Source organism: Scylla paramamosain, chromosome 6, assembly GCF_035594125.1.
Source record: "Scylla paramamosain isolate STU-SP2022 chromosome 6, ASM3559412v1, whole genome shotgun sequence".
In the NCBI taxonomy this organism is placed as follows: domain Eukaryota; kingdom Metazoa; phylum Arthropoda; class Malacostraca; order Decapoda; family Portunidae; genus Scylla; species Scylla paramamosain.
Window position 1 is genome coordinate 1516530 of NC_087156.1, and position 8471 is coordinate 1525000.

At 44.2% G+C, this 8471-nt stretch overlaps 1 long non-coding RNA gene across 3 annotated transcripts in view; it reads left to right on the top strand.

The window, feature by feature from the left end:
- Positions 1–274: 274 nt before the first annotated feature.
- Positions 275–8471, top strand: part of LOC135101194 (uncharacterized) — a 53705-nt gene continuing 45508 nt past the window's right edge. For all 3 annotated transcript variants that reach the window (XR_010269143.1, XR_010269141.1, XR_010269142.1), the window contains exons 1-2: positions 275–410; positions 3006–3121. This is a non-coding gene — a long non-coding RNA (uncharacterized LOC135101194). The remainder of the gene's footprint in view (positions 411–3005; positions 3122–8471) is intronic.

The following is an 8471-nucleotide window of genomic DNA, read 5'->3' on the forward strand; positions in this document are numbered from 1 at the left end:
AATCGATAATTCATTATTTGCTACCGAAACTTTATTTATTTATTTTTGTCCTGCCTGACTTTGCCCCACCTACACGTTTTCTGTTTTGTTTTCGTTTCTAAACAAAGTGCACTTCTTAAATAACAATGAAATAAACTATTCAACAAGTTTATTTGCTAAGAATTCTGAAATAAGATATACGATAATTCAAAACAACAAACAATTGTATATTAATTTGTTTACTTGCTACTAAGATTTGAATTTTCCCGCGTGACTTTCTTCTGCCTCCGCCACCACGCACCGCCTCACACACCCAGTGTAAACAGTCCCGCGGCGTGAGTGTCTGTGATAACTTGCGATAAAAATCCGAGCTTATCCGCGTCCCAGCAGCACCATCCACTCCAGGAGGCCGCCAGATGCCGCCCTGCTTGGTGAGTGTGCCAAGTGGCTTCCTTAGAAGTGATCATGTTTATTAATTTTAGGGATAATGATGGTGTGTTGCCTGACCCGCGGCTCATGTCTGGCTGTCTCCCGTTTTTCATTCTCAGCGCCTGTGTCTACCTTCTCTTGTTGATCCTGAGCCTTGATTGTGTCCTTGACGTCTTCATTAAATCATAATTCGTCAGTTTTCTTGTCGCGCCATCAGCTTTCTCTGGTAGGCGGCGAGGCGTCCATGTCGTGTTGCTTGGCGGCGGGGCGAGTGTGTGGACAGTGTCAGGAACCTACCTCGTGTGTCTGCAAATGAGTGGTCACACTAGTCAGGTGCGAAGAGGATTGCAGTCAAGCACCATTATCATTCGTTAAGACCACAAGCAGGTATCGCGTCGCGTTCTCATAAACATCATTATCATTATGCAATTACCATTAGTCTAAATATTTATTAGAGAGCGAACATCATTATCATTACCATATTTATTTCATGGGTCATTATGAATACTAACTACGATCACTATTATCATAACACATTCACCATCATTATCATTGCGCGTTGCTGCCATTAACCTAAATATTTATTACGGCAAACGTGATTACCATTACCACGTTTATTTCGTCCGTCTTTATGAACAATATCACCATTATCTTAAGCTATTCGCCATTCCGCCATTATGATTATTACCCACAGGATCATTATCACAATCATTATTCTATGGCCGGGCGTCGTGGTCATTAACATGGGCATCGCCGCCGCCTCTCACCGGCCGTGTACCGAACAAAGTGAGGGCCGCGAGACTCGCCACTTGTTGCGTCACTCACTGAGGGGAAGGGAACTCTAGAAACGTACTCTAAAAAGTCTTCGCGCCTTATCTCTAATATGCTGTAGTGGAAGTTGTCTGGGTTTTGAAGGTGGTTTCAAGATTCTATTGAGTTTTGATAAGGATTCTTTCGCCGCTAATAAGAAAAACGTGCTTGAAAATTACCCGAACTATTTCTGTGGCCTTTACATAATGTAAATAGTCTTTATGAGAGCCCCAAGTGATTCAGAAAGCAAACCCTGGATTGTGGAATTAGTGCAGGGCTATTGCTGCATCACACACTGGAAGGAAGGGAACTCAGAGGCAGTACTTTCAAAACTCTCGATGCCTTATCTCTGCTTATAACAGGTTCTAGTGGAAGTTACTGGGGGTTTAAGTGGTGTTGTCATGATTTTAGTAGCTTAATAAGGATTCTGCACCGTCATTTATGAAAACAGCCTTGAGAACTCGATAAATCATCCCTGTGGCCTTGGAAAATAGTCCTCGAAACTTGCAGCTTCTTACCTCAACTGCCTTTAATAGTCTCTAGTGAAAGTTACTGGGGCCTTAAGTGCTGTTGTCATGATTCTAGTAGTTTAATAAGGATTCAGCACCATCAGCTGGGAAAAATACACTTGAGAACACGACTGATTATCTCTGTGGCTTTTGAAAATAGTCCTCATGAGAGCCCGGGGCGATTCCAAGTAATGGCCTGGCTTACGGAATCAGTGCGGGAGTGTTTGGTTGGTTGTGGCTGCTTTTTTCTGCCTCAATGGGAGATTTATCGCGCGTACGCAGGAAGAAAAGGTTATCACTGCCGCCTGCTGACCCTTCCTACTCCGCGCTCCGGGTAATTGAGTTGTCCAGATGAGGGAGTGCGAGGCGGCACCCGAAAGCTGTGCACCTTTCATATCAAGCGAACAATTATTTGAGTAACACAGTCCTCCCATTGCCGCAAGCTGCCACCACCACCACCACCACCTATCCGCCAGACCAGGCCCACTACTTCTCACCCTCCCTCCCTCTCCCCCCTCCGCGCCCCGCCTTGCCTCGCCAGCAGCTGAGCCTCTCCGGGCGCTGCTCTAATGCTATTCACCTCCATTCCTCCCTCTTATCTGGCCGCCCTACCTTCCCATACACATTTCCATCGATACGCCATTACCGTGACAGAAGTGACTCGCAAGGAAAGGAAATTGATCTCTAAAAACACATTACCTATTGTCTTTTCCTCCCTCTCAGAATACTGACAAGTGGAGTGGTGAATAGGAGAATGAGGACGGAGGGCTGGCTGGCTTGTCTTGGCTTGTCGGTGGTGGTGGTGGTGGAGGAGGTGGTATAACTTTCACTGCTAGAATGACGATGATGATGACGAGTCTAGTGTGTTCTGGTTTATTGGTTTACTGGTTGCGAGGCGTCTGGGGTGTCAGGTTAGTGCGCCGTAAAATTCCTTGATGATAAAAGCAAGATTAAGGATTTGTAGGTTGCGATTCATTAGGTGCTTGTAGAAGTCCTTGTTATAATACACGTGTTTCTTTGGTTCTTTGAAAAATTACGGTTATTATGAACATGTTCCTTTATTGCATTGAGAAATTCTGGTTAATATGGATGTGTTTTTTAGTTTACTGAAAAAAATTTCGTTATCATCCACAGTTTTTCTTTAGTTTGCTGAAAAATTCACGGTATGATGGATGTATCTTGGGAGTCTTGCACAATTAATTAGAAAAATAATCAGTGAGGAGAAGGTTGTGTTCAGAGAAATCCACACCAACTTCACCCTTTTATTTTCCCCATCAGGAGTATCACGAGGCAGCCTCCGCCTGTCCCTGAACCTTCACTCGCACCTGTATCTGTACCTGTAGACTGGCGCCGCTCTGGATTGAGTCGTGGATCGCGGGCACTCGAGTATTCAGGTGAATATAATAAGAATCAGGCGTTTATGTATAGACGGTCTTCAGCCGAGAATGAACAGCCTCCCCGGCGTTTCATTTACATATGTTGCCGAACGTAAATCATTTACATATGTTGTCTGGCGTAAATCATTACACAATAAGTATGTAAATAACGCATAAAATACCGAGGGTGTTCAGGTGGAGCCGAAAGGAGGCGTCGCCGGCTATGATAGACGACTGCTGAGGGGCGGCTGGGGGAGGGAAGGAGGCAGAGGGAGAGTGGGAGAGAGGGAGAGATGGAGGGAGTGTTCGAGGAATAAGAGGAGAAACTGTGGGAACATGGTGAGAGGAGCGAGTGAAGAAGGGGTAAGGTGGGGCGGAGACAAGGACGTGTGTTATAGGGGAGCGGCGCAAATGAGGGAAATCCTTGCCTTCAAGAAACGCGCTTCCCTCCGAGTAGAGGAGACAAGAGGAGCTGGGTAAGGCGGCGGAGAAAAGTACTAGAAGGCACTACAGAGACTGATGCCCGCTACATCTACGTATATACGAGTTTCTTATTTCAGAGTGGGGATCAGCGGTGCAATAAAGCATTCTGTTAGCGAAGGCAAGTCTGCGGGAGATCAAAAGAGAAACAACCTTATTTCCCGCCGCGGCATTTGTCTCGCTGTGAGTGGCGGCCGCAAGTGTTGTGTGCGCCATGCACGTCCCGCACCGCCGCGCCTTTTAATTAGAAACCCTACTTTTAACATCCATCACCACGCAGCCTTCACCACCACCACACTCCGCCGCGGCCGCCAACGAGACCACTTCACACCACCAACAGACGCCCTTGCACCACCACCACCACCACACGGCTAGGCGAAGCAGCGCCCTGGCTCCCTCCCTCTCTCTCTCTCATCCTCCCTCCCCAGCCTCTCACAACATTCACATAATTACTATAATTTCTTAACTCCTCCTCAGCCCGCGGTGGTTCCTAAACAGCACAATAAAGACATGAAATCTACGAGAGGAGCATCGCAGGAATGGTTCACCTCGTGGCACACCGAGAAAAATAGTTGGGAATACAAACCATAAGTTAAGTCTGAGGGGTCGAGGTACCTAATAGTTACAATGTGAGGTAGTTAAGGCATATATGAAAACTGCTAACTAATGTGTCTAATAGAAGGGCACTGAGGGTAAAGGTGGGCGTTGGACACGCTATCATTTTGCTCCAAGACACACGAATTATACCAACTAATGAGGTGACGTGACCAGGCCAAGAGAGCGATTAAGCTGCGCCGCCTCCCTCCGCCAGATGGCGAGGCCTGCCTTGCTGACGTCTGGTGGTGGTGGTGGTGGTGGTGGAGAGACTTTCACTGACGCTTGTCGTGAGGTGGGTCTCTCTTGACTTTGGGGGAAGTTCCTGTGAGATCAAGGTTCATAAGGTGCATATTCTCAAACGTCTCGGCATCTCAGCCCTCCAACTTTCAACAGGCTCTAATGGAGGTTAATGGGTTTTTAAAGGTGTTTACGTGATTCCAGTGATAGTCTGACAACGGTTATGCATCACAAATGGGAAAACAAGCATGAAAATCGAAGTAATCATCACTTTGGCCTTTGAAAACAGTCCTGATGGGAGAACAAACGTTTAAGAACACGATCCCAAGTCATTCAGCCGCACATGGTGCACTGTTAGTCTGTCAGTCCTGTCTCGTTCAGAGGGTTTTGCCTCTTACCTTTGTTCTGATACATGAACAGAATCAACACCAGCTTTTCCAGGACTATATCAATTATGCAGGCTTTGATGACACACTTAGAAAGAAAATGAGGTAACTAGATTCCATAAAAAAAAAAAATAATAATAATAGTAGATAAATAAAAAAAATAGTCGATTGCTTAGGGGGATGCAGTAAAGACAGACAACTTTCAGGTTCCTTGATTGTGACACGAGGCAGGCAAGAACTTTAGATGACTCTTCCCTCGCCTCCTCTCTGACGGTGAAACAGTAATTTAACATATGAAATTATTCCCGTCTGTTGCTTTTTCTCCTTCCTACGAGTTCAAATGTATCAAGAGAGAAGTATCAAGGAGAGACTGAAATAAAATAAACCAACCTTGTTTTTTTTTTTTTTTTTTTTTTTTTACTCTGGGTTTTTAAAATGGTAAGTTGAGCTGGCTTATTTTTTACTTATTTATTTATTTATTATTATTTTATTTAGCCAGTTCCTTAGTACGTAGTAATGTTTTCATGTTCATGTTCTCCAGTGAGGGAATTTTGTGCGTATATCTATTCCATGATCTCCTTTGGTGCCTTTTCATGGATTTTCATACTACTACTACTACTACTACTACTACTACTACTACTACTACTACTAATGAAAATAATAATATTCAACACTTCATGAGTTCCCATTATGATGCAAAAGAATGCTCATCTCCATCTAGTGAGACGCAACACACCCAGCATGACAAGATACCATCATCCTCTGCGTCCCATTACCTCCTCCTCTCACTCGCACAGTGTATATTTTTCGCCCAGTTTTTCTCCCAGCACGCCATAGTCAAGTTGTAGAAAAAATATATATATGCGTATGATAATTTTTACATAAGAACTTAAGAAAACAAGGGAAACTGTAAGATGTCGTCAGGCTTACACGTGGCAGTCCCTGAATGAAAAATACCCACTTACATCCACATAATTTCCTTAACCTTTCCTTAACACTGCAATACGAAGCGACTAATACCACAGGAAGTAATGCATGAAATCTTTATAAGCATCTACAACAAAGAAGGGATGAAAAAAAAAAACGCAATTTCTACCTAGTTTGAAGATTGAAGGTGGCTATAGTACAGGTAAATGCGTCTCAGTGATTAGTAATTGCACCTCACCTAATCCAGCCTGTACCAAATAGCAGTCATAGGGTTAAACAGATAATTCACTAACCTATTAATTCAGTGACACTTACACTTCCTTCAACTGAATAAACATGACAATTTTCACGAGTAATGGAATTAAACTAGATATATAAAAAGGCTCTAATGCTTGAAACACTCCTGTGGTGCACCAGAGTCTTTTATTATTATGCCTTCAACTTGCACTAGACGATTTTACTGATTTTATTTAATTTCAAGTGAATCCAAAGCAATAAAAGGGTTGAAGGTATTTCTCTCTCTCTCTCTCTCTCTCTACGTACCACCCGTGGACGATTATTGTCCCAGAACTCTATGTACATTTTTTCCTCACCGATATGTTTCAGTTCATTAAAGAATTGTTCAGGTTCTGCGTATCATAGTTTTTCTTTCCTCTCTCTCTCTCTCTCTCTCTCTCTCTCTCTCTCTCTCTCTCTCTCTCTCTCTCTCTCTCTCTCTCTCTCTCTCTCTCTCTCTCTCTCTCAAGTCATGGCACAGATAAGTCGGAATTCGTGGCCATCACACTTGGAGAAGACTGTGTTTGTAATTTTTTTCTCCCTCCCTCTCTCTCCCTCACCACTTTTGCGGGTTGCCTTTCATGGAGCATAACAGACGGTCATTTATTTCCTGGCTAATCATCGGCGCTGGTATTCATCGACCAGAAAAAGAGAGAGAGAAAAAAAGAAAAGGAAAAATAAAAAAAGATTCAAGGACAGAGACTCCCACAAGCCACAGACAGACAGACAGACAGACAGACAGACAGACTGGCAGATTGACTGACTGACTGACTGACTGACTGACTGACTGACTGACTTTACCTTTCTGTAGTTCATCTCTTTTATTCTTGTCTGCCTCTCGTCTGTGAATTTATTTCCTCTTAATAGTATCAGTGAGTGGCTTTTTTTTTTCTATACGTGTTGGTTATTGTATATCTTGTAACTCATTGTGTTGTTGTTGTTGTTGTTGTTGTTGTTGTTGTTGTTGTTGTTGTTGTTGTCATTGTTGTTGTTATTAAGATCTCTTTCTCTTTAGTTGTTATTCAGTTAACCCAGAATCTTCAACAGGTACTAGATTTTCAGATAATTTGCACTATCTTGCTTTTCTTTGATTTGCTTTGCTTGACTACATCATCATTGAGATTTATTGTTAGTTTACTCCACTGTATCCATGTAACTTTGCTAGTGACAGTGCCATCTTCCCTTGGACTGGCTGCTGTTCTGTCATCCCAACCTCTGTGCAAGATGTCATCCTTCACATAACCTGCCCTTCTTCGCTCTGATTTGTTCTGATTTACGTTGCCTTGCCTACCTCTGTCACGTCCCGTCCAAGCACTTCCCCTACAATCGTAATCTCTCTCTCCCTTTTCCTTATTATTCCGTTACTCAAACTCTCTACTAGTTACCGGTTCTTCAGATAAACTGCTTTGTTTTGTTTTGTTTTGCATACTAATTCTGTCATCCGAAACTCCCTACTAGATGACAGGCCTTCAAATGGCCGGCCTCGTCTTGGTTTGTTTCTTTTTCCTTTGCTTTATTTTGCTTACTGTTCGGTCATCCTAAACTCTCTACTAGATGGCAGTCCTTCAAATAACTTGTCCTGCTTTGCCTTGGTTTGCCTTATTTTGCCTTGCTTTGCTTTGCCTTGCTTTGCTTTGCTTTGCCTTGCCTTGCTTTGCTTTGCCTTGCTTTGCTTTGCTTTGCCTTACCTTGCTTTGCTTTGCTTTGCTTTGCTTTGCTTTGCCTTGCTGCCTGCCTTCGTCACTTCCGCGTCCACTCGCTTCCCTACAGTCATTATACTTGCTGTCCCTCCTCCCTCCCTCATTCCTCGCTCCGATGGCCACTCAGGGGGAGTAAGTAGATCCATTGTCAGATAGTCTGGCAGACATAGGAGCGCCGTAACTACTCATGTTAGCCTTGAATATTCATACTTGTGCCTCAACCTGGCGAGGGGTGAGAGGGTGAGGGAGAGAGCAGGGCAGGGCGGGGGCGGAGAGCAGGGGAGGTGAGGGGTGGGGGTCAAGTCAGGAGTGTGGATGATGGTAGAGGGACGAGGCCCGACATAGGTTTTCACGTGTCTCGTAATTATAAGCCGGGGAAGCTTGATTCTGACCCGTGTTTGTGAGACAGAGAGAGGAATGGTGGCCAGCCCTCCGCCGCCCTGCCCTGCCCGCTCTCTCTCTCTCTCTCTCTCTCTCTCTCTCTCTGGTCAGTATTCTTAAATGTTTCAGCGTCTTACTCACTTCATCGTTTTACTTGATCACTTTTAACAGACTGTAGTGGAATGCATTGGAGTGTTCAAGGGTTTTTTTTGATGACGCTAAGGAGATTTTAACAAGACTTCTGCTCCACCAGTGGGGAAACACTCTTGAAAACTTGGCTTATCATCTCTGTGGCTTTTGAAAATATGATATCCCAAAGCGTCTTTCTCTCTCTCTCTCTCTCTCTCTCTCTCTCTCTCTCTCTCTCTCTCTCTCTCTCTCTCT